This window comes from Ranitomeya variabilis, chromosome 2, assembly GCF_051348905.1.
Source record: "Ranitomeya variabilis isolate aRanVar5 chromosome 2, aRanVar5.hap1, whole genome shotgun sequence".
Classification (NCBI taxonomy): domain Eukaryota; kingdom Metazoa; phylum Chordata; class Amphibia; order Anura; family Dendrobatidae; genus Ranitomeya; species Ranitomeya variabilis.
In genome coordinates, this window is record NC_135233.1 from 86,106,365 (window position 1) to 86,132,093 (window position 25,729).

Sequence of the window (25,729 nt, forward strand, 5' to 3'; positions counted from 1 at the left end):
TTCTGTAGAGTGTAAGCTCTATGGTCAGCAGCATCCTCTGTTTTCTGTAGAGTGTAAGCTCTATGGTCAGCAGCATCCTCTGTTTTCTGTAGAGTGTAAGCTCTATGGTCAGCAGCATCCTCTGTTTTCTGTAAAGTGTTAGCTCTTATGGTCAATGGGGTCCTCTCTCTCTTCTGTAGAGTGTAAGCTCTTATGGTCAGCAGCATCCTCTGTTTCTCTTCTGTAGAGTGTAAGCGCTTATGATCAGCGGGGTCTTCTCTTTCGCTCTTCAGTAGAGTGTAAGCTTTTATGGTCAGCAGCGTCCTCTTTCTCTCTTCTGTAGAGTGCAAGCTCTTATAGTCTGCAAGTAGACTTTTTATGTTAACCAGTCTACTTTGAATTTGGATTTTGGTGTTGCTATTTGACTATGTTATGAAAGTCTTTTCTCAGACTGGATTCATTGTAGTAAAACAGTGCTTTACTGAATGTTAGATTTTTCATAGTGGTCCAGCCTCTGAATATATATTGAATATATATATAAGATTGGTCTCATTCACTGACAGAAAACTGAAATCTTGAAAGTTACACAGAAAGGGGTCAAGTCAATCAAGACTGGTGTTTTAACATGCCAGTCTTTCAAAGGTAATCTTTACTAAAGGGTTGGTGGTCTTGATGAAGGGTGCCCGCTGCCCGGAAGTAAGAGTCATCAAATTCATTAAGAGGAGCATTTGGTGAATTTGCAGCATCTTTCAGCTGCTGTGTCCCAGATAGATAAGTACTCAAGTCTAACAGATTGGAATACATTTCTGCTACAATTTACTCCATTTTGTGGCATAAATTATATTGAATTTGTCGCGTGGCGCTAGGGCACACTCCCTCCCTTCCTCTAACCCCTTCAAGTCGCGGCCCTTTTTCGTTTTTGCGTTTTTGTTTTTCACTCCCCTCCGTCCCAGAGCCATAACTTTTTTAATTTTCCGTCAAAATGGCCATGTGAGGGCTTATTTTTTGCGGGACGAGTTTTACTTTTGAACGACACCATTGGTTTTACCATGTCTTTTACTAGAAAACGGGAACAAAATTCCAAGTGCGGTGAAATTGCAAAAAAAGTGCAATCCCACACTTGTTTTTTGTTTGGCTTTTTTGCTAGGTTCACTAAATGCTAAAACTGACCTGCCATTGTGATTCTCTAGGTCATTACGAGTTCAGAGACACCTAATATGTGTAGGTTATTTTTTATCCAAGTGGTGAAAAAAAATTCAAAACTTTGCTTACAAAAAAAAAAAAAGTGCCATTTTCCGATGCCCGAAGCGTCTCCATTTTTCGTGATCTGGGGTCGGGTGAGGGCTTATTTTTTGCGTGCCGAGCTGACGTTTTTAATAATATCACTTTTGTGCAGATACTTTCTTTTGATCGCTCGTTATTGCATTTTAATGCAATGTCGCGGCGACCAAAAAAACGTAATTCTGGCGTTTTGAATTTTTTTCTCGCTACGCTGTTTAGCGATCAGATTAATACTTTTTTATTGATAGATCGGGTGATTCTGAACGTGGCGATACCAAATATGTGTAGGTTTGATTTTTTTTTTATTGTTTTATTTAGGATGGGGCGAAAGGGGGGTGATTTAAACTTTTATGTTTTTTACATTTTTTTCATATTTTTAAAAACATTTTTTTTTACCTGTGCCATGCTTTAATAGCCTCCATGGGAGGCTAGAAGCTGGCACCACTCGATTGGCTCAGCTACATAGCAGCGATCATCGGAGCGCTGCTATGTAGCTGAAATGCAGGTGTGCTGTGAGCGCCGACAACAGGGTGGCGCTCACAGCAGGCCGGCATCAGTAACCATAGAGCTCTCAAGGACCTCTATGGTTACTGTCCTGACACATCGCTGACCCCCGATCATGTGACAGGGGTCGGCGATGACGTCATTTCCGGTCGCCCGGCCGGAAGCTTTAGTTAAATGCCGCTGTCTGCGTTTGACAGTGGCATTTAACAGGTTAATAGCAGCGGGTGAATAGCGATTTCACCCGCTGCTATTGCGCGCACATGTCAGCTGTACAAAACAGCTGACATGTCGCGACTTTGATGTGGGCTCAGCGCCGGAGCCCACATCAAAGGGGGATTCACGGCATGCGCAGTACATGTCGTGAAAGGGCTAAGCTCTGCATATTTTCCCAAAAATTGTTAGAGGTTGCATGAAAACACCAAAACTCTCTGGTAAAAACTGTGTGATAAATCAGCCCAAAAGCAAATTCAAGATTTACAGAATTTTTTCACTGAATAAAAAGTAAGCTTTAGGTCTCAGGCAGACGAGAGTGTAAATCGGTCGCGTGCTGTCTGATTTTTAATCGGATAGCACACAGACAGCACACTGATCCATGATATTCATAGGGCTGTTCAGATGAACATTTTTTTTTTGTCCTTCTGTCCATGGGAAAAAAAAAATCTCAGCATGTACCATTCTCTTCCAAGTTTTGGTGACTCTCCAATTCAAATCTTTGAGTGCGTAAAAAAACAAAAAAAAAACCAGATTCCATACGGAACATCCTTGATACTTTTCTGTTATAGAACTATGAAACTGTATTTGAGCTTGTACATCTTTCTGTGTAGATGTACGACAATATATCACATATGGCTGTCACACGGACATCACACGGATGTCACACTGACGTAGAAAACAGACACATGGATGGCACACGGGTGAAAATCAGATGAAAATGAGAAAAAGACATCCGAGTTTTCAGGAGACGATTTCTCATGCTCGTCTGCAGGGGCCCTTAATTTTATATTACTTTACTTTTTTAAAAATAGTAACATATTTCAGATCTAACATTTATTTACTAATTCCAAGTAGAAACTTGAGATGTATTTTCTATATTTATATTTGTGATTTATATCGTACAAATATTTCACACTTGGACACGTTTCTAGATGGTGTTTAACCCCCTGATGTAGAAATGTTCGTGTTGCCATCAGTTGTATTCCTCATACAGATCACAGCATCAACTTCCTAACTAATCAGAGAGACTTTCAATGAACATTGCTGATTGAGACAATGTTTTCTCTCAGAGGGAAGACACTTTGAATAAAGTGTCAATATTTGGAAACTCTCCAAATGTCAAAATGTTCCTTTCTGGGGGAAAAAAAAAAAACACTTCAGACTGTCAGAAGTTTGGGTTGTCTGATATCTTCCAGTCCACTTGAAATATTCTTGTGTACATTTTGACAACAATGACACAATAAAGTAGGAGGGGAAGCTGAAAGTATCTGTACATATCAGGTCAAAAGCCCCCATACACATTGCCCCCAAGTTCCGCACACACAGAAAGGCTCGGCTTATACAGTCTCCACACACATAAAGAGTTACGGTAATCGATAATATTCTGGCTACCTATAATTCCACCAGAGGAAGCTTCTATTTTGCTATTAAAGGAGTATTTTGGCTACAAGAGATTGTCAACTAACCTCACTATACATGACAACTTCTATGTCAGTCTACGTCAGTGGGGGTCCGACTGTTGAGACCCCAGCATGGGATGGGCCAGTTTTGACCACATCTGTAAAGAGTAACAGTGCACATTTTCAACCACTTGTCCATTTATTTTCTACGGGACTGCCATTGAAACCAAGCGCTGTTCTCAACCGTCTGTTTCAGTCCCAAAGATAAAGAATGGAAAGGCAGCGAGCATGGGCGATGGATGCTGCATTCAAATGAGAACTATTATACTCCTCTTCTTGGTTCTCAGCAGTGGATAGACGATAAGTTATAATTGTGAGATAAACCATTTAATATCTTTGCTGGAGATTTAATACGGTGTATCAGAGAAAAGAAACCTCTAAGCACAATAATAAAAAAATATATTTTTATGGAATTTTGGATAATTTTCAATCAGAAAATGTTTAAAAGGAATCTGTCACCAGGTATTTGCCATGTAATTTGAGAGCAGGTGCTGAGATCCTGATTTCAGAAGAGCATCACTTTACTGAGCCACTTGCTGTCATTATGACTTAAGGTACTGTCACATTAAGCGACGCTGCAGCGATATCGACAACGATGCCGATCGCTGCAGCGTCGCTGTGTGGTCGCTGGAGAGCTGTCACACAGACAGCTCTCCAGCGACCAACGATGCCGAAGTCCCCGGGTAACCAGGGTAAACATCGGGTTACTAAGCGCAGGGCCGCGCTTAGTAACCCGATGTTTACCCTGGTTACCAGTGTAAATGTAAAAAAAAAAAACAGTACATACTCACCTTCTGATATCCGTCAGGTCCCTGGCCGTCTGCTTCCCGCACTGACTGTGAGCTCCAGCCGGCCGTAAAGTAAAAGCAGAGCACAGCGGTGACGTCACCGCTGTGCTGTGCTTTACGGCCGGCGCTCACAGTCAGTGCGGGAAGCAGACGGCCAGGGACCTGACGGACATCAGAGGGTGAGTATGTACTGTTTTTTTTTTTACATTTACAATGGTAACCATTAGTGCGCTTAGTAACCCGATATTTACCCTGGTTACCATTGTAAAATATTGCTGGCATTGTTGCTTTTGCTGTCAAACACGACGATACACGCCGATCTGACGACCAAATAAAGTTCTGGACTTTCAGCAAAGACCAGCGATATCACAGCAGGATCCTGATCGCTGCTGCATGTCAAACACAATGATATCGCTATCCAGGACGCTGCAACATCACGGATCGCTGTCGTTATCGTTGCAAACTTGTTTAGTGCGAAGGTACCTTTACTCCTTCGAAGGACCATACTTAGGACCAGGGGTCACTCATTACAGGTGGAAGAAAGGTGATTCTGACAGCTAAACAGGAAAAGGTTCTTTACAGGTAGAGCATGGATGATAATTTAGCGACAAAATGCCTAATTTGTTGAGAAAGGTTGAACTTGACGGACCTAGGTCTTTTTTCAACCTATGTAACTATGATACAATCACAGTTCTGCTGCAGATCTAGCAGTGCTCTAAATGCTGAGCCCTGTATAATCCGTTCCCACACAACTGATTGGCAGCTTTCTGTGTACACTGTGCATTGATAGAAAGCTGCTAATCAGTGGTGTGGGCGGGGTTACACATACCAGGTGACTAGGAAGCGCGAGACACTTAGTCCTGTAGTGATCATTTCTTGCTGAAAAAAATACTGAATTTATTGAAACAGCAACATACAGACCAGTAACTGAAACTTCAATGGAACCAGCGTCTCTGCTCCTATGTAATGCTGCTCTCAGATTACATAAAAACCTGCTGACAGATTCCATTTAACCCCTTTCTGACATTGGGCGTAAATGTACGTCGATGTTGGAATCCTTCCCTTTGATGTGGAATGCGGCGCTGAGCCCACATCTTTCCAGCACATGTCAGCTGTTTTGAACAGCGGACATGTGCCTCTAACAGCCGTGGGTGGAATCGCGATCCACCCATGGTTTTTAACCCGTTAAATGCCACTGTCGAACTCCGACAGTGGCATTTAACTTGCGCTTGCAGCAAGCTTCCGTCACACGATCGCGGGTCACTGATGGGTTGGCATGACAACCAGAGGTTTCCAGCAGACCTCTATGGTTGTCACTGCCAGATTGCTATGAGCACCACCCGGTGGTTGGTGCTCATAGTAAGTGAGCAATTCTGATACATAGAGGCAATCTGATCATCACCTCTATGTAGCAGAGCTGATCAGGTTAGCGCAGCTTCTAGTCTCCCATGGTAAAAAAAAAAAAAAAGTTTTTTAAAATATAAAAAAATAAAAAATATATAAAAGTTTAAATCACCCCCCTTTCGCCCAATTCAAAATAAAACAACATATTTGGTATGGCCCAGTTAAGAATCGCCCAATCTATCAATATAAAAAAGAATTAACCTGATGACTAAATAGCATAATGAGAAAAAAGTCAATGCACCAGAATTATGTTTTTTTTTGGTCGCCGCAACATAACAGGCAATCAAATGTTCGTATCTGCACCAAAATTGTATCATTAAAAACATCAGCTTGGCACTCAAAATATAAGCCCTCACCCAACCCAAGATCACAAAAAAATGAGACATTACGGGTATCGGAAAATGGCGCATTTTTTTAAATTTATTTATTTATTTATTTTTTTTACAAACTTTGGATTTTTTTTCACCACTTAAATAAATAAGAACCCAGACATGTTTGATGTCTATGAACTCGTAATGATCTGGATAATCATAATGGCAGGTCAGTTTTAGCATTTAGTGAACATGGTAAAAAAAAAAACAACTGTGGGATTGCACTTTTTTTTGCAATTTCATCGCACTTGGAATTTTTTTCCCATTTTCGAATACACAACATGGTAAAACCAAGGGTGTCGTTCAAAAGTACAACTTGTCCCGCAAAAAAATAAGATGGCCATTTTGACCAAAAATAAAAAAGTTATGGCTCTGGGAAGGAGGGGAGCAAAAAATGAACATGAACATTACCTCTGGTCATTAAGGGGTTAAGGGATGTAATTTTAATTTCTGACAATCCTAAAATATGATTCGGTGAGCTGCAGTGATTGCTGAAGATGTACATTGGGCTGGACAACTCCATTAAGCATTACTTTGTTCTCCTCTCATATTTTACTCTTTTTCAGTATTGTAAAAAAATATATATATATATATATTTATGTAAGATTTCTGCTTGTACCTGTTCTTGTGTCAATCAGCTTGTCAGAACTGACAGATTCCTGTTACCTATGGGCTACAAATGTTTCCTAGTTCAAGCTTCATGTCCATGATATTAGTTGACATACCCTATAACTATACATAAAGTATAGAAATGGGTGAGTGAGGGGTAGTGAATGATCACAGGTGAAAAGATAGAATTTCGACTGGGTCCAAAGAGAGTGAGTGTTGCAAGCACAGTGCTTGGGTCCACGTATTGCTCGCATACCAGCATAGATGCGGCTTTTGGGTTAATGTTTGGTAGGGTAGGTGCCTGTCTCATCAGTATCTGGCTTGCATGTAGGCTCAGGCACACAGTAATATAATAAACCAGATTTATACATTTACTAAAATGAAATGTTGAAAAATATGGCTTCATTTCATTTTACAGATATTTGGGGCGTTTACTCATACACAGTCTAACGCTGACGTTGTAAACCGTCATTATTTTCTATAGCCTAATGTGGTGGACAATGTCATGGTGTCTCAAAATCAGCTCTAAATGCCTGAAATTTACAACAATTCTTGATAGCCATTGGGAGTCCCTCATGTTTTCTGTAATTTGAGCCTTACTGATGTCAATTCCTAGTACAATTTATTTCTTGGATTACACAGTCTTGTCAATCAATCAATCAATCAATCAATCTGAGTTATACTAGTTTTTGCTGACATTCAAGCTCATAATCATCTGTTGTGGACTTGTTTAATCTCCCTTTATTTGATATGCTTCATGGTAAACAGTGGTATTTGGATGCAAGCAGCTGGAGGAACCTCTTCATAAGTTAAAGCACCGCTCCAGCAATTTTTTTATAATCCAGTGCTGGAGTGGTGCCATTAATGTAAGGTCCCTGACCCTCATAATATACTTACCAGATGCTGTCTTCTGCTCTTCCCAATGCTGCTCCAGTCTTGCGTTGCCATCTTGTGACTGCAACTTGTACACACAGAAATCAGAGGTAATGGTCACAAGCTTTCAATGTAAGTCTATGAGAGCCTTGTTGAGTTGAGCTGTGACTTCCGGATTGCCCAGAAAACACTGGAGCGATCTGGCAGATTACAAACTACTGGTGGTGACTGACCAGCGTGGCACCGAGAACAGATGGTGAAGGCTGCAGATAAGTATGAGACTCGGGAACTTAGATCCAGAACTAAACTAAACTAAAGAAAAACTGGAGTGGTGTTTTAAGGTATATCACTAGATCTAGAAGGTGATTTTTATGTGTAGTACATTTGTTTAATGGTATTAAAGAGGCTGGCCCATCATTATAACTTATTACCTAGGAAAATGATAGGTGAAAAGTTGCTGATGACTGAGGGTCTGATCACTGGGATCACCATCGATCAATTGAACGGGGCTTTGAAGTATTGTTTAAATTGAGTGATGGTTGAGCATGAGCACCAACAATTCATTCATAGTAAACTTCAGAACCCCGTTCTTGGGATATGTATGGGTTTTAGCATTTGGACCCCCATGAATAAGCAAATTATCAGCTATCTTAAAGGGAACCTGTCACCCCCAAAATCGAAGATGAGTTAAGCCTTCCAGCATCAGGGGCTTATCTACAGCATTCTGTAATGCTGTAGAATAGCCCCCGATGTATCCTGAAAGATGAGAAAAAGATGTTATATTATACTCACCTGGGCGGGCGGTCCGGCCTGATGGGCGTCGCGGTCCGGTCCGGGGCCTCCTATCTTCATAGGATGACGTCCTCTTCTTGTCTTTACACTGCGGCTCCAGCACAGTCGTACTTTGTCTGCCCTGTTGAGGGTAGAGCAAAGTACTGCAGTGCGCAGGCACTGGGGCTCTCTGACCTTTCTCGGCGCCTGCACACTGCAGCACTTTGCTCTGCCCTCAACAGGGAAAAGTACGCCTGCGCCGGAGCCGCAGCGTGAAGACAAGAAGAGGACATCATTGTAAGAAGATGGGAGGCCCCGGACTGCGATGCCCATCGTACCGGGACCACCCCCCAGGTGAGTATAATCTAACCTCTTTTTTCCTCATCTTTCTAGAATGCTGTAGATAAGCACCTGATGCCGGTGGGCTTAGCTCATCTTCGATTTTGGGGGTGACAGGTTCCCTTTAAGGTTGTTATGATGGGCCAACCCTTTTAAGACAATATTCAGATGACTATAATGGAGATACAATAATCAAACTTATAGTAATCTAAGTACGGTTCAAAAGAATTGCGGGAAGTCACAGTATTTCAGTTGGTCAGCTATCACTTGCCAATCAGAGAACATTCCATTGGAAAAAGACAACAGCCCTATTATTAATGTGCAAAAACAGGGATAATTAATTTAATGTAAGGCAATCTGCACCAACCCCAAACTTTTCTCTTTCCTCGTTAAGTTATCTGCCAAATATGAGACATGCAACCTACAGATTCATAGGTCAGAAGGTATCGGAATTGGTCATAGCATAATAATAATTATTATTATTTATGTATATAGCACCATTAGTTCCATGGTGCTGTACATGAGAAGGGGTTTCATACAAAGTTATAGATATCATTTACAGTAAACAAATTTACGATGACAGACTGGTATAGCGGGGAGAGGACCCTGTCCTTGCGGGCTTACATTCTACGGGATAATGGGATAAATAAAAGTTTGTTTTATCCCCATTAGTAGAAACTAAATGTAAACCATGAGATTCAAGATGGCAAAATAGAGATACAAAGTCGATGTGTGTACCCGTAACTAGAGATGAGCGAATATGCTCGGGTTCCCTCTTATTCGGCGAGCTATAGCGCTTGCCAAGTAAGCTGCAGAGGAAACCGGCTTCCTGGATCCTGCCAGCCAATCAGCTAATCAGCGCTGCAGCTGATGTCTCTACTAGTGATAAGCGAATATACTCATTACTCGAGATTTCTCGAGCCTGCTCGGGGGTCCTCCGAGTATTTTTTGGTGCTCGGAGATTTAGTTTTTCTTGCCGCAGCTGAATGATTTACATCTGATAGCCAGCATAAGTACATGTGGGGGTTGCCTGGTTGCTAGGGTATCCCCACATGTACTTAAGCTGGCTATCAGATGTAAATCATTCAGCTGCGGCAAGAAAAACTAAATCTCCGAGCACCAAAAAAAACTCGGAGGACCCCCGAGCATGCTCGAGAAATCTCGAGTAACGAGTATATTTGCTCATCACTAGTCTCTACCCATAATGTTTCACAAATTTGTCAAAAACCTCCAATTCAATACTTTAATATGACAAGATAGCAGAGTCCTCGACAGGCTGCAATTCATATCACAACCTCTGTTTGGCCACATAGAAACACATATAGCATAAACATCTCCAGACAGAGTATCACAAAATCAAGTTTGAACTTTCGAAGTTCATCATCTCATGCAATTGCTCTCGAGCCAAGAAGAAAGGTAATGACGGATAGACCTTACGGAGTCCAAAAAAATTCCTTTTTAATTGTAGGAGACCACTGCACTTAGATATAGATGATTTTCATACAGAATTTTCCAGAAGATGATAGCATTGATGAGAGTATGTGATCTGGAATTTCTAATGATTCAAGATACGCATGCAGTTTTTTGAAGTGTAAGTATGACATTTCTGTAACTCACAATTTCCTAACACAACTTCTTCAGTGTCACCCCTGGCTTCCTTTGCACTTCTAAAATCTTTGACTGGTGCCAACAGGGTTTGAGCTATTTAGCCCCTGTCTGGTGTTACCTTCTGATACCACTGTGTGATGTGAGAGGATAGTTAAAAGTAGAAAGCCACTTTTAGTGATGTCACAAGTGGGTGGAGCATACTAGAGTACATATTTAATATGTTATTTTACTTGAGGATTTAACTTCAGACATTTCATTAAAAATTTACCTGAAAATTTGTCTTACATTACTGTATAAAGTTGATGAAAATGTGAACAGTCGTTAATTTGGGTCACTGAATGTTCTATATTCATGGTATTTGTATAACTTAATCACAGACACATATGGAGGATATTCTGTAATACAATAAATCTATATTCTAAATGATATAATAGTATAAATCAGTGCCACAGAGTTTCCTCATTTCCATGCAAAGAAAATGTTTTCCACATTATGACTATGAAGCAAATTTCAGAGCAGATAATTAGATTAGCTCTCATGTATTAGTCATTATGCTCATGGCCATGCCATGGATTTTTATATGTGAGCATGCATATTGATATTGTTAATGAATTAATTATATCTCCTAACCAACAAATATTGAATTTTTTTTTCCGAATCACAAGATTTTCATGAAAGTAAAGGAGCAATTGTACACCAAGAACAAAGATAAAGTGGTATTAAATGTTAGGAAATGTATTTAAGTTTTGAAGCCAAAGTCACATGTGAAAAGTCAAAGCATTCTTTTATTTGGCACTACTTTAGCATCCAATCTTGACTTTAGCTATAAAGAAAAAAGTTAACCAAATTTCCACTTTGTGAATTAGTCTATTGGGCATCCCGAGTTAGTAGAAGGGGCTTTTTATTTAAGACGTTCATCACTTAGCCAGAATGGTGGCTATAAAAAGTACCTGGAGTACCTGGCATGTCTATGCAATAAATGAACAGCCCATCAATGTCACTGGGTAGTGTGTAATACCCTCCTCAACAATGAAATTGCAACAGCAAGAAAAAAAATGTTTTAGAATTTCGAAATCACAAGATCAATAGTCATGTTAATGATATGCAAATAATGGAAAACAATGGAGCACATTTTCAAAACATTTCAAATTATTCAGTATTGAGTATGAACATATGAACGTATTGAGTATGCCAAGGGCATAAATTCCAGTACTTACACACCATGGTCTTTTCAGATCCGAACAGAGGCATGTAGTGATCTATTCCGTACTGCAAGTGAAATCAGACCTCACTTACAAAGCCTAAGACATACAATGTATACACAAACCAACAGGAGCCATTTGCTCGACATTGGGCTACAAGCCTGACGTCCAGATACAGGTGTCCCACTGAACTCATGTCACCACTTTCAAAGGCTATCATGATGCAGAACAACACAGAAATGGTGACTAGAATGAATGTCTATCCTTTTCAGTGTTGAGACCAACTTTTATCTTTGATGCTATGATATCTGTAGATTGGCCTGGAGACCAAGTGGGCAAAACCACGAAAAAGCACTCGGAAACATTAAATTATCAAAGGAGCCGTGTACAACATGACAATGCTAGGTCACATGTTGCTCATGCTACTGTAAGCAGCTTGGATGGTCCACACATTCTACCAGGGCCTGGTGCGTCTCAAGACTTGTTTCCTATTGAGCACATCATTGGTTGGCAAGTGCAAAGCAAGCTGCCAGCAGTGGATCTTGATGATATGCACAAGTGCAATCAGCATGGAAAAACATTCTTCAACCATTAATAACCTCACTTATAGCAGCCAAGGCATGCAAGTGCATGCATTTCTGCATGTGGTGCTCATATTCGATACTGAATTAATCAAAATGTTTCAAAAATTTTGTTCCCATTTTTCCTCATTTGCATATCACTAATATGTTTATCCATGCTGTGATTTCCATAATTCCATGACTTTTCGTTTTTAGTGGTCCAATTTTAATGTTCAAAAGTGTATATAACCTTTACCAACAGTCTGCTGATCACAACTGATCTCTGGGCATGCATCTACCCAATCCTTCTTTCCCCGATAATGGATTCTCTAAGTAAATACATCAGTTTCATCAGGTTTAAGAGATCTAATTTTTGCGGTTTTATTAAGACATCTGGTGACAGGCCACTTTGCTACAACATTCTAGCAGAAACATTTCACAAAATGAGATGATTTTAGTAAATTGCTTATTAGGAAGTTTCACTAATTGCATTAAAGTTGCCCTAAAAGTGACTTTCCTTGAGAATTTTTATTCAAGTTACTCAAAGACAAAGGACAAGGTTTACTCTCATGTACTGCTCCAATACTGTTCTAACGATGACCTACAGAATACAAAATTAGAAGACAGAGGGGCCGAGGTCGCTTCTGTCACCCAAGTGACTAGGAGGATATAATTACTTTAGAAAATATCTTCACTAAATCAATTATTTTACACTCAGAGACACGACTAATTAGTTTATAGTTACAGGTCAAGGGTACAATTGCATAAAATGTCATATTCCTCCAGTGCTGAGGCAGAGCCAAAATAACTGATTGAGTTCACTTTGGGATACTGTGACATTTTATTATAATGAAGGACTTTCTTTGGGATATTTTAGAAACATTAATTGTAATGTCACTTGTCTGCTAAGAATGTTAAAATTCACCAAGATAATAATCACACTATACCCCTTATTGTCATGGTAAAATAAACCAACTAACTACGAAATTACCACCAAATTGTACTTGTTTATAGATGTGGTCAGGAGCCTTTCCAAAGGAGAACACTACTAATTATAGAAGAAAAAGGGAACACGATCTCAAACTGCAGACTTAAAGTAAGGACACAATGGGGCAGTTGTACTAATGCTATCTAAGAATTAATATAAGTGAAGATGAGAAATTCAGTAGGTGACCAAGATGTCAACTTTTTGACAGATTTCGAGTTTGGAGCACATATCCTTTGGGTAATATACTCTATACCAATAGTTTGGACCTAAGGACTAATTCCATGAATAAAACGTTGCACCTTTATAAACTCATCCGTTTTTTAGCACCGATCATTAAAACAAGTGTCTAAATTGAGTAACAATGTATATCTTCAGCGGCGCTAGTATATAAGGTGTCCTATTGCTGCAAATCTAGACAATAACCACCATGTTGTCAGAAAAATAAGAAATTCTAAAATTATTAGATTTGCGCACAGGAAACCAGATGAAAACAGTGTTGAATCCCTAAATAACGAAAAAACACACTAAATGAAATCTAAATAGAAGAAATATATGATTACTCAGGATATATATTGAAGAGTTGTATAGTATACATAAAAGGAGGGTAGTAAAATATATAAAAAATACACTATGGAGACACAAGTATCCTGTATGATTCGATTGCAATATGCCCAAAAAGCCAAGAAAATTTGATTGATGATGCTATGAGAATAGTAACATATAGCGCTAAGCACCTGTGGAAAAATTGAGCAGTAAGGGTTAATGCGCTGTGTGATCAAGTATCTGGTGGGTTATGGCAGCCACCTGAAATGAAGCCTGCAAAGTTATTATACTGCGAGCCTGTAAGGTAAAAAATAGAACGATAAAGAAGTAACAAGTTGTTCAGAAGTCTAAAAAAAAAAAAAAAAAGGAGTCCGATTAGAGTCTATTAGAGAGGGTTTAACCTCTGATGTTAGGTGACTTTCCGGGTCCTTGATCCACAGTAGAAAGTCCTATGAAAGTCTGAAAGTCAAATCATGCATGCAATAGTCGAATTTGGGTAGAGGATGCCCCGGCCGGTGGCAGAGCTTCTAGAGATTAAGGTGATGCGGCGCGTGTTAGTACAGATTAACCGGGTCGGAAATCTGTAACACACCGCTGTTACCTCTGTTAGGCGACGCCGCTTCTTCTCTCCTAGCGGTGCGGGCGGTAAAGAGATTCAGGTGGCGTGTGGGAGCTCCGATCAGCAGCTGCTGGTTACTGCCTCGCTGTGCTGTGTGCGATGGTCAGGTCAGGACCTGGCGTGACGTCATCAACCACGTGGAGCCGCTGTGTGTTTGCCTGCTCGTTTGATACAGGGTGCAACAGGGACCATTCAATTCCTACGCGTTTCGGAAAGTACGCTTTCCTTCATCAGGGATGGTCCTGTGTGCACTAATGGTCCTTTTAAAGGGGAAGTCATCATCAGTTTTTTTTTGTTTTGTTACAAAAAAACAAATAGTTCAATTTCACTATTTAGTCCCTTAGGAATAATGGTGTCTAAAGTAAAGATCCACTTTGTTTCCACACTAGACATGGCTGCTATATAATTCCCATTTTCTCCATGATGGTGGCACATTTTCAAAACCTGTAATTGCCATGGAGTGTATATCAGTATTGTGTTGCTCCACAAAGTGTTTAGAAAGTGGATGACCAAGGAATTTTTGTTTAATGTTGCGAATGTGTTCGCCAATTCTCACTTTCAGTGGGCATTTCGTGTGGCCGATATATAATTTATTACAGGGACATTGTATAATGTAAATGACCCCCTCTGTGGTACATGTGATAAAGTGCTTGATGGTGTAGTTTTTTCCATCTTTTGTTATTACACTTTTTTTACAGGTATGTGTTTGTTTACACATAGTGCATTTACCACAGGGAAAAAATCCTCTTAAAGTTCTTTCAAAAAATGTTTCGGTTTTATAGGCTTTAGGATTTTGTACCATAGGTGCAATTAGATTACCCAGATTACCTGCTTTTTTAAAAATAAAGCGTGGGTGTACAGGGATAAGGGCTCCCAGAATTTTATCATCCTTAAGGGTCCCCCAATGTTTACTAACTAATTTCCTGAAGATGTTAACATTTGAATTGTATTGTACTATAATTGGGACAAAATCTGTTGTTTCCTGTTTTTTTTGGCAGTGATTTTTCTTTCAGAAGCTCTTGGCGTGGTATACTGGCAACATGGTCTTTTGATGCCTTCAATGAACTTACATCATAGCCCTTTTGTAAAAATTTTGCGGTTAATGCTTCAGCTTCTTTATCAAATTGTTGTGGATTTGAGCAATTCCGGTGCAATCTCATAAATTGACTTTTTGGTACATTTATTAGCCATTTTGGTAAGTGACAGCTATCCATCTGGATGAAGCGGTTGACATCTGTTGTCTTGTTATAGGTACAAGTGTGTATACGATTATTTTCAATAAAAATATTTAGATCTAAAAAATTAATTTTTTTATTACTGACATTACTAGTAAAATTTAAAAAGAACTCATTTTTATTAATATCGGTTAAAAATTGGCTTAAGGATTTCTGGCTCCCTGACCAGATAAAAATGACATTGTCTATAAATCGATGCCAGAGGACCAGGTTCGCGCGTAGGGTGCCCCCAGGGTATATATGGTCTTCCTCCCATCGCCCCACATAAAGGTTTGCATAACTGGGCGCGAACCTGGTCCCCATTGCTGTACCCCACTGCTGGGCATAGTAGTGCTTCTCAAATCTAAAAAAGTTATGAGTTAAAATAAATAGCATGCAATCTTTCAAAAATTCTATTTATTCCTTGGGTAAAGGAGTGAGTTTCTCTAGAAAATATACTGCCAAATTACAGCCTTTTTCATTTTCAATTACAGTATATATGGAAGTGATGTTGAGTGTACCTATTATAAAGTGGTCCTTCCATTCAATTTTTTCTAGTAAATTTAGTATGTGAGTGCTATCTTTTAGATGTGCCGGTATCAGGGGTACCACTTTCTGTAAATGAAGATCCACAAACCTTGACATATTGGACGTAAGACTTTGTATCCCAGATATAATGGGTCGCCCTGGTGGATTTATAAGGCTTTTGTGAATCTTTGGTAGATAATAGAACAAAGCTAGCCTAGGGTAGGGGATATCTATATATTCAAATTCGTTTTTACTCAAGATCCCTTTATTCAGTCTAAGTTTCTAAATTGCTTTGCACCGACGTTTTGGTGCCAAATACATTGAAATTGTGGCACTAAATAAATAAATCCATCCAAACGGGGTTGTTTTTAGAAGTGCTACATGATGAGAAGAACTGTAAGATTTACCTACACTTTTATAAACCTCTGATATATACTTAAGACAAGTAAGAAGATCGCATTCGAATTGAAGTATATGGCACTGGTTCTATCATATAGCTTAGAATTCTGGAAATATCTAAGATGAAAGTGGATAGAGATACATGGTGCAGGCCCATTCATTAAAACAATTGATGGAAGTTTCATCTCAAGAAATTCTCAATAAGTTTGATGTGTCACATGACCCTCTTCCCATTGGAAAAAATAAAGTTGGATCCAAAATGGCCAACTTCAAAATGGCCGCCATGGTCACCACCCATCTTGAAAAGTTTTCCCCTTCCCATATATGTGCCACAAACAGGAAGTTGATATCACCAACCATTGCCATTTTATTTAGGTGTATCCATATAAATGGCCCACCCTGTATAGTTGCATTGGAAAACCATAACAAATCATTATGATCACAAGTGATACATGTCTACAGCCCAGAATTCTGATATGAATACATCAGCTGCATTCATTGTAAACTGCAAAATGATGATAATTACAGTTAAAATAATCTGTCAAGGACGCCTTAATTTTTTTTTTACAGACAGGTCAAAGGAGTGCTCTATTTATAAGGATATATCTTGGAATTTCTGGATGGTTGACAGCCCTGTTGTATAATAGATCGGAGTTCAAATACTAGGCAATTTTTGGAACTCACACAGAAATCAACAGAGAAAGCTTAACATGCAGCCAGGCACCATTCTTAAAGATAAATGGGAAGCGCATTTGTCATACATTTATGGTATATCCCACAAATATGCCATAAATGTGCAAGCTGAGAATAATCCTTTAATGTCAAATAGTATATAGAGCAAACAGTACCAACCGTCAACCCAGGGGTACGGTCATAATTAAAAGTACAATGACGGGTGTCTATTTTTATATTTGACCTCCATTTCATAGTTACAAAAAACTAGTTCATCCCATTTCATGACACTCTGGTGTATGCAAGGAGACCATTGTAAAGGGAAATAAATACCTATACATTTCTAAGAGTTCTCCAGCTGTAACTTCTTTACATGATTCTCTAGGGATCAATATATTCTGCATCTTTTATACAAAAAAATTTTTTCCCTACGAAATGTATTTGACAATGGTAAGGGGCAATTATTAGTATGTAAATCCAAACTTTATAACTGAAAAAATTCTGCAGATTATTAATGTTCTCTGCCAGGAAATGTTTCCTTCTTAGGTGGGAGTCCTGTAAAGGCACATCTATTTCTCATTGAGCACCTTTGGAGGACCTTGTCTGGCCCATTATTTTACTAACTTCCTCAGCCAGGAGGATCACAGATCATGACATTTGAAAACCTACGTGATGCTGAAGGTCTAGGAGATGAATGAGATCATGGAAGGAGAGTTGAGGAGTACTAGACGATGGGCTGCGATGTTCGGATATGTTAACAGCATGGTGAGTATTTTTTTTACCCAATGTTTACTATGTTCTGGGGTCTCCAGAGACATTTGATTCAACATTGAATAACTTTGATGCAAGTCAGATTCCCTGGCCAAATTCGAATTTTGCTAGATTCGCTCATTATTATGCAAACGTCCTAAAATGTAAATAAAAACTATTTATGGATAAAAAAAATTAGGATTACTGGATAAAAAAATAAAAATGATTTGTCCTAACAGTTTAAAAGGGTCCTGAAGGGGTTTAAAACTGAAAAATAAAACTATTAAAAAAAAAAAAAGTCTACAACTGCTTATGGAATTGCTGATCATGATTCTATGTCTTGACATCTTGGAAAGTAGCTAGATTGAGTTTGTAAGACATTTTGACCTTAATAAAGACTGCAGAAGCAGACTTCAAATTGAAATAAATATTGTTAAAAGTGAACATTATTAAAAGTTCACTAAAAGCAGCTTGTCCTTGACTTTAGGAAGTAGATGCAATAAAGTTGGGTCTAAACAGAAACATAGCATGGCAAACAGAATTGGATGACTAGAAAACCTATGATAAGCAACTTGTATAACAAACATATACGAAAGCAAACAAACACATTTACATACACACATACAAGCAGTACAAACATTTACATAGACATGAATGAAAACACACATATACATAAAGAATTAGATCATCACACACTTAATCTTTTCTTATATAAACTATGTGACAATTTAAGATCCATATACATTATGTATTTTGTGGGTTACTGTTTTATCACATTTAATTATACACATCAATGTAATTTATAGATACATTCAAGGAACTCAAGATTACCTGTGGCAAGAATACACTATACATTCAACAGATCTCTAGAGCTTTGATATTTAAGAACAAAAATAAGAATCCTTATAAATAGTGATGGGCGAATCCCTGGATGTTCAGGGAGTTCGGCCTAACATTTAAAAGAAGTTCGGTTTGGGTACCAGAACACTATCTGAAAATGGACCCCATACAGATGAACAGTAATCATGTAAGACACTGGAATTTGAACCGAACAATATTGCTGAGGGAGATCGGACCAGTATCCATTGTGTTTGCGGTTGGCCTGATGCTCCCCAAAAAGACTGAGGAAAGAAGGCAATGCATGTTGGAATTAAACATTTTTGTTCCAGAGATGTCTAGCCAATTCCTCCTCCAAATTGAAAACAGCTGATCACTTGTAAAAAAGTGTGTATGTATATAGGGAAATCCAGAGGAATAGTCGTCAGCTGAAAAAGTTCTCAGCTATTGTTTATGTATTAACAGCTTTGTCACATCCAAAAATGAAATTAATATTAATACACTCACATGAGAAATTTAGCACCCATAAAAATCATACTTGTGATATATTTTACTTATTTTGTTCTAGGTAAAACCAATTCTATTACATAGAAAATGAGGGGCCTTGGCGAACCTTTTGTGTGACCAAGTGCTCAATTGTACAGTTTCACACCCTCAACCACCATGCTGCACACCTCCTCTTATGATTGACAGTGCTTGAAGGAGCGCTGGCTGCATTGAGTCCTTACCCCTACAGCTCACACAATGTCAGTGTGTGCGGCCATGATCTTATCCCCCTGTACGGTCTGCAATTGCCACTCCATGCACACAGTATTTTACAGCAGTAAGAGGTCGATGCCGATAGGAAAGAAGATTATAGCGCTCTCTGATAGTGTGAGCACTCGGCCTCTTGCTCTCATTTCAACCGACTGTCAGCATCAGCTGTCGGCAGTTGTGCGATCTGAGTACAGTGAGCGGCTGCTGCAGACAGGACAGGGGGATCAGAGCACACCCACAGACATTGTGACCTCTTGGCTCTTGCAATGCCAGTACATGCAGGGCTGAGAAATCAATACAAGCAGCGCTCCTTGGGACACTGTCAATCATCCTAAGGGGAGTGACAGAGCATGGTACTTTAGTTAGTGGAATGGGTGCACCGTGCACTTGGACATGCCATAGGTGCACCAAGGCCCCTCATTTACATATGTAAGGGGGTAAACTATGTCCTTGCTTTTCCTATTTGCCCCTGTAAATAATTATGTGTAGTGTAGTGTTCTACTTTTGTCTACTGCTATCACATGTGTTGTATTGTACATATTTATTACTGCTGCTAAGATGTTCATTGCTCATCATAGGGAAAGTGTAGTACCCAAGTTTAGCCACAAGATGGGGTACATCATAGTTTCAGATATAACACTGTAATTAGTTAACATAGGAGGGGCACGGTAGATAAGGCAGGAGGGACTTCCTGACAGATCTCAGTTGGGACCAGGGCGCCCGTGCAGCACACTGGGGCTGGCTAGCCCCAAGCTACACCATGCCACGCAACGTTAAAGAAGAATAGGGCCCAGCCATACAGCATCACTGGTCTAGACCTCATCAGGAGAAGCAACAGCAACAGTGCTAGCGGTGCAGTATTAGTGGGACTGCAGTTGCTAGAAAAGGCTAAGCAGTACGGGCAGGTCACTAATCATGTGGCAGCTTATTGTGTGGGCTGGTGCCCTCAGCACCGTGGCGAAACAGCTAAAAGAGTCCCCAAACGGAGTAGTGCTGAACAGAGAGGAAGCTGAGGGATTGAAAGGTACAGTCTGTCCCGGAAGCGTGATTAGTGACAGAGAGAAAAGGACAGGGACAGAAGAGGAGTTGCATGTTGTGAAACTTGATATGGATGCTGGAAATAACTCGGATGTGCTGTGTAAAGAACCAAGTAAAGCAGTTGTTGTTAAAGTTGAACTGGACAGTGTCTCTTTTTGCGTGATACCGACGACAAGGAGCCTTCAGCAGCCCAGAACGTGATGGCGCAGAGACCCCGAACACAGGTATGCCTAAGGAAAGGCACTATTGTTCTGTGAGGAGAGGCCAGGGTGTGATACAGGGATTGCTCTCAGCCATGATTACCCCCCTGGCCCACCCTCACACATATATAATAAAATAGTTTTCATAAAACAAAATAAGTAAATTCTGTACCAAAAGTATGATATGTATAAGGGCTAAGTTTCCTATATGAATAAATAAATGGTGTAATTTTAGTTTTGGCGATGACAGCCTCCCAGTTAACGTATTTCCACAATAGTGTACTGTACTGGACCCTTACTCCAATTTAGTCTCTTTTATTGGAAATATCTACACGACATAAACGAAAGTAAGCAGTGTGGAAAGAAATCTGACACCTAGACGCTGTCTCAAATGAAAGGCTGCCATGAAAATCTATTTCTGCTAATTAGAGGACCTGACAACAGTAGGTATTTTTATCCCACCATTACTGATCTCTACCGTAACCATACTGATAGCAGAAGAGCATTGTCTTCTGCTGAATAAAATGATTTCATAAAATATACAAATATATCCTTCCTCTTCAAAAGCTTAGCAGATCGGTTCGTTTTAATCTGTGCTCTTTCTTAGCTTTAGCGATTCCACAACGGTACAAAAAGCCCGCTGACAGCTCTGTGACTGCAGGGCAAACGATTCTTAATGGCAATGATATAGGGCCATCTGCTGCAAAATTCACCATTGCATTATAGGTAAGGAGAAACCTTCTGTACAATGTCTGAACAGTTTCACTGTCTGCGATGATGAAACTTTTTACTTTTTTTTATTTTTTTTATTATTGCTCATTTCTGGCACTGAATGTTTCCTGGCACGCCTCTGCAAACACTAAACTGAAACATGTCATTAGGACAGATCTCTTTGGAGATTGTAAAATGCCTTTAACATACTAAAATGCTAAGTGGAGCAGCACTATACAGATCTAAACCATGGCCTGAATGACAATATGAAGTGCCCCACATAAATAAGTGACACCTTACAAGTGATCTCCATTAGACATAACAATATCAAGTGATAGTTTTTATGGAGTTTTATGGAGATCACAAAAAAGAGATAAGCCCATGATCATTTATCAATCCATGTTTTGGACACCTTCTTTTTGTTTGAGGAGGTCACTTACCACCAAGCGATGGCAATTAGCTAACGGGACTACCCTGCAATAAGCTGATATTGCCATAGGAAGCTCCTAACGAGTCCTCAATTCAGCAGGGGTTCAAATTCAGAGAAAATGAGAAAATGCACTGGGTCTTGTGAGAGCTACTCTGAGTTAAGCTGGAAAAGGTACTTGCAAAATTGGTTGTCTAGTTATATTTCTATGTTCTGAATTATGCAATGGTAATATTCAGCAGAATATGTCTACGGGAAGGGGAGCACCAGTGTCCAAATGCTTGTACATACCTACCTATGTATCCCAAGCAGACCCTACCACCCCCGGAAGCATTTTCTTTCATATTTGTTGTCTATTATCTATTATTCCAATCATTCTTGGAAGTAAAAGTAGCAGTCGAGGCAGCGGGGTACATAGAAATCACAGGGCCCCATAGCAAATGTTCTCATTCTACCCTCTCCCCACACCCCAAAAGTATAAATATATACAGCATATATAAATATACGCACTATATACTACCAATCACATGGACCTATAGAGATGATTGAACATATGCTCACTACTACTCTTTTCAAATAGCACCCCTATTTCTGGCAACAGCTGTAGTTTCATTGACCTTTCTGATCATATATTTACCTCCTATCTTGTGAACAAGTATGGTAGTTAATACATTTTGAGGGGTAATTCTCTGTAAAAAAATCTTTTCCTCGGTGAGATTTTTTTTTCCACCAAAAACAGTATCATTATTATCCATAAGAGGTCTTCTGTACTGTAGTTTAGCCCCATTGACTTGAATAGGGATAAATCAGACACAGCCGATGGACAAGATTGGTCCCGTTTCTAGAAAAAAAACAGATGTATTTTTCTACCACAGAAAAGAAACCTCACCTAAGAGAATTAGAAAATCCTCTCTAATTTGCAAATCTGAAAAATATTTTCATTCTTGTTACTTCTTTCAAAATGTACAGAACACAATGAAACTGGAAATAATTAATTATAATACTTATGTAATAATAAAGAGGACAGGGATAATAATAATGTTATTAATAATAACTTATATTTGCAGAAGAGCTGAATGAAAGTAGCCATGCTTTTCAAAATCAATAAATAACCATGTAAAGAAGAAAAAAACTACCTTTAGAGAACATATTTAACATCAAAATGAAAGTTCGTGTTCTTTGTACTCAGAAGGAACAACTATAGCTGTGCAAGGAATAATAAAGACTCCTGCCGAATACAGAATAAAAAGTAAATTTCCACAGAGAAAACTGGTTGGATATTGCTCTACATCCAAAAGCTTTGTTCTCACATTATAATAGAGCCTGTAGCATTTAAAGTTCCAGTTTGTCCAGAGATCGGAGTCTAGTCCAAATCAGTTGAGTTTAATGGACCATTCTCAACCAATGTAAGGTTGCCATGCAACTACTGAATCCTAACAAAACTATGCCTGGATAGGAAGCCAATACCAAGAGTTCTCCGCAAGTCAATGCCAGTCCAAACAATGCATAGAATAAACCATTAAAGCTGTTGACGGAAGTTTGTGAATCCCTTCGACTTTCACTAATCATGGCCTGTCAGGAAATCTGGCATACAGACTGACAACGGTAATAAACCAACACGATTTACAACACTCGCCAAGACTTATAGTGATCAGATTATTCTAGAGTATTGGGCTGCATCAAAATAAATCCATCTCACCTCCTTCTAACAATTACAACAAAATTTAGCATAGAGAATAAAAATAAAATTAATATGTTTATCGGGCATCCGGCAAGGTTCATTTATGAAATCGTAAAACTAGCCTTGCACAGCTTCCATGCCATAAACCGGCTTTGACAGAAATATATCCATTTCTATACATGGATCAGTGCATCCAGATGGCAGAAGGGTAGACAGGGTTAGACCTTCAGATAATAGGAGTCAGGAGGATGCATATGCAGATAAGGTACAGCTCAAATGTTTCTTCAAAGTTAACGCATTTATGGTTAGTCAATAGCATAGGAGATAGTGAGATGATCTCAATTATTATTCTGTATCACCTTTGTATGAGTACACTACATAAGAGTTCGCTAAACTGCACAATCTTCTCTTTCATGCCCATCTCACAATTTGTGTTACACTCTTCTCACTAATTTATCCATACTGGCCGATAGTAGTGCACTATCATTGCCATCTGTGCTTACCAGTGGCATAACTCGTCCAGGTGATTCAAACCTTCTCAGTGGCTTTAATGTTTCTACTTGTTACAAGTAATGATTTATTATATTCCTGGTGAATCAAGGCACTGACTCTGCTTCACTCCTGGTTCCTGTCCCTGCACTGCTGCTTGGTTGTTATGTCTTGGTATTTGGTTTCTCACCTGTTTGTTTCCTGCCTTTCTGATGTCCACAAATGATTCCTTCCTCATGCCACTGCCCTCTTATCTTCAGGCTTCAGCTACGACCTCTGGCTACCTCACTTTCACCATTTGGTTCTTGTTGGGAAGTTATCCCAAGTTGGAGACTATCATAATGGCTGAAGGTTTCTATACAAATTAGATGACTGCTGGTCGAACACTGTTTCAGCCATTTGGCCATCAGCCATTTTGGCCATCTCTCCCATACACAGAATCGCTCATTCAGTCAAGTGCTCTTGTGTTTTTTATGAGAGAACTGACATCTCGGCCAGCAGCGTATCTCTGAGAGACTAAAATCAGACATGCCCAATTGACATCTTCCCTCAAAATTAGTTGTCCGATTTCCCCATGCAGATTAGAGTGTTGGCTGAACCAGTCAAGATTAGTCTAATGTGTATAGAAGCTTATGAACTGGGGAGTATCCTGCAGCAAAACTAATAGCTCTAACATGCTTTTATATTTCATTTCTTTAGTTTGTTTTCTAATAGTATATATACTGTATACTGTGTATATATATATATATATATATATATATATATATATATATATATATATATATATATATATATGTGTGTGTGAAAGCCACAGTTAGTAAAATGGTGAATGTACCATTTTTGTAGGAGAAGCTGAGTAAAGTACCCCCAGCTTCTACAATGCATTGGAAGTTGAAGTGTAACGTATATCAGAGGCCATTGGCTTAAGAAGACTTGGACAGACTTGGCACCAGCCACTCCATCTGGCAGATTCCAGAGGAACCCTGGCCTTCAAACCTTTAACCACTGTACAGGGATCTGATTTTACAACAGGGTCCACTGGATTACTTCTGGAGAAGCAAACAAGAGGAAAGAGAAGTTAAGTCAAGGATCTATGCATTGCCCCTCCAAACTAGTGAGATTACCCCGACAAACTGGAGATACATGAGGACAGTTGAATATAAGCACCCTTGATTAACAAACTGCCAATGATATGAAAAGTTGTGTTAGTATTAACTTTAATAAATAATCAATGAATCTAAAAAAGAAATATCATTCAGTATAAGGGTGTGCTAAAATGGAGTTTATCTCAATAGTAATATTGTCTATGGGAAGTGGGCCAGTGCTCAAAGCAGCAGCCAGCATATAACAAATGTATCACAAAGACATGGAGGCAGAAGAGAAAATATGTGTGAAGCATAGAAAGAAACAAGGGAGAAAGGAAAAAAAGGAAAGCGAGAGGGGAGTCAGTGAGTAGGAGGGGATGAGAGAAGAGGATGTAGGGAAAGTTATGAGTCCGTGAAGGAGCATCCTGGCTCTCTAAGCATTGTGCACTGGAGGCTCACCTCGAAAAGATTTCGGTAGGCCGCACTGGTTAGATAATGGCCATTGCAACTCTTCTGCTGGGGAAATCCATATCCTTGAACAGTAACTACATGTACTATATATATATATATATATATATATATATATATAACCCAGATCTCAGCGTTCTGTATCATTGTGGAGCGAGAGCTTGAAGATAATTACAGTCAGACTAAATTGTCTGGATTTGACTAAGATGGGTTTTAATGTTAACGATCTCGTGCGTTCTGGTTCCTCAAAGCAGTTCCGCTCCTCACATCAATATGTAAGGCTACTTTCACACTAGCGTCGTGCACTGCACGTCGCAATGTGACGTTGCGGCGCACCGACGCATAGTGTGGAAGCGCCGCAC

The 25,729-nt window shown here is 39.4% G+C and overlaps 1 protein-coding gene across 1 annotated transcript in view; it reads right to left on the minus strand.

Annotated features, from left to right (window-relative positions):
- Positions 1-25,729, minus strand: part of PLCB1 (phospholipase C beta 1) — a 1,010,585-nt gene that overhangs the window by 612,015 nt on the left and 372,841 nt on the right. The gene's annotated exons all lie outside the window — the stretch shown is intronic.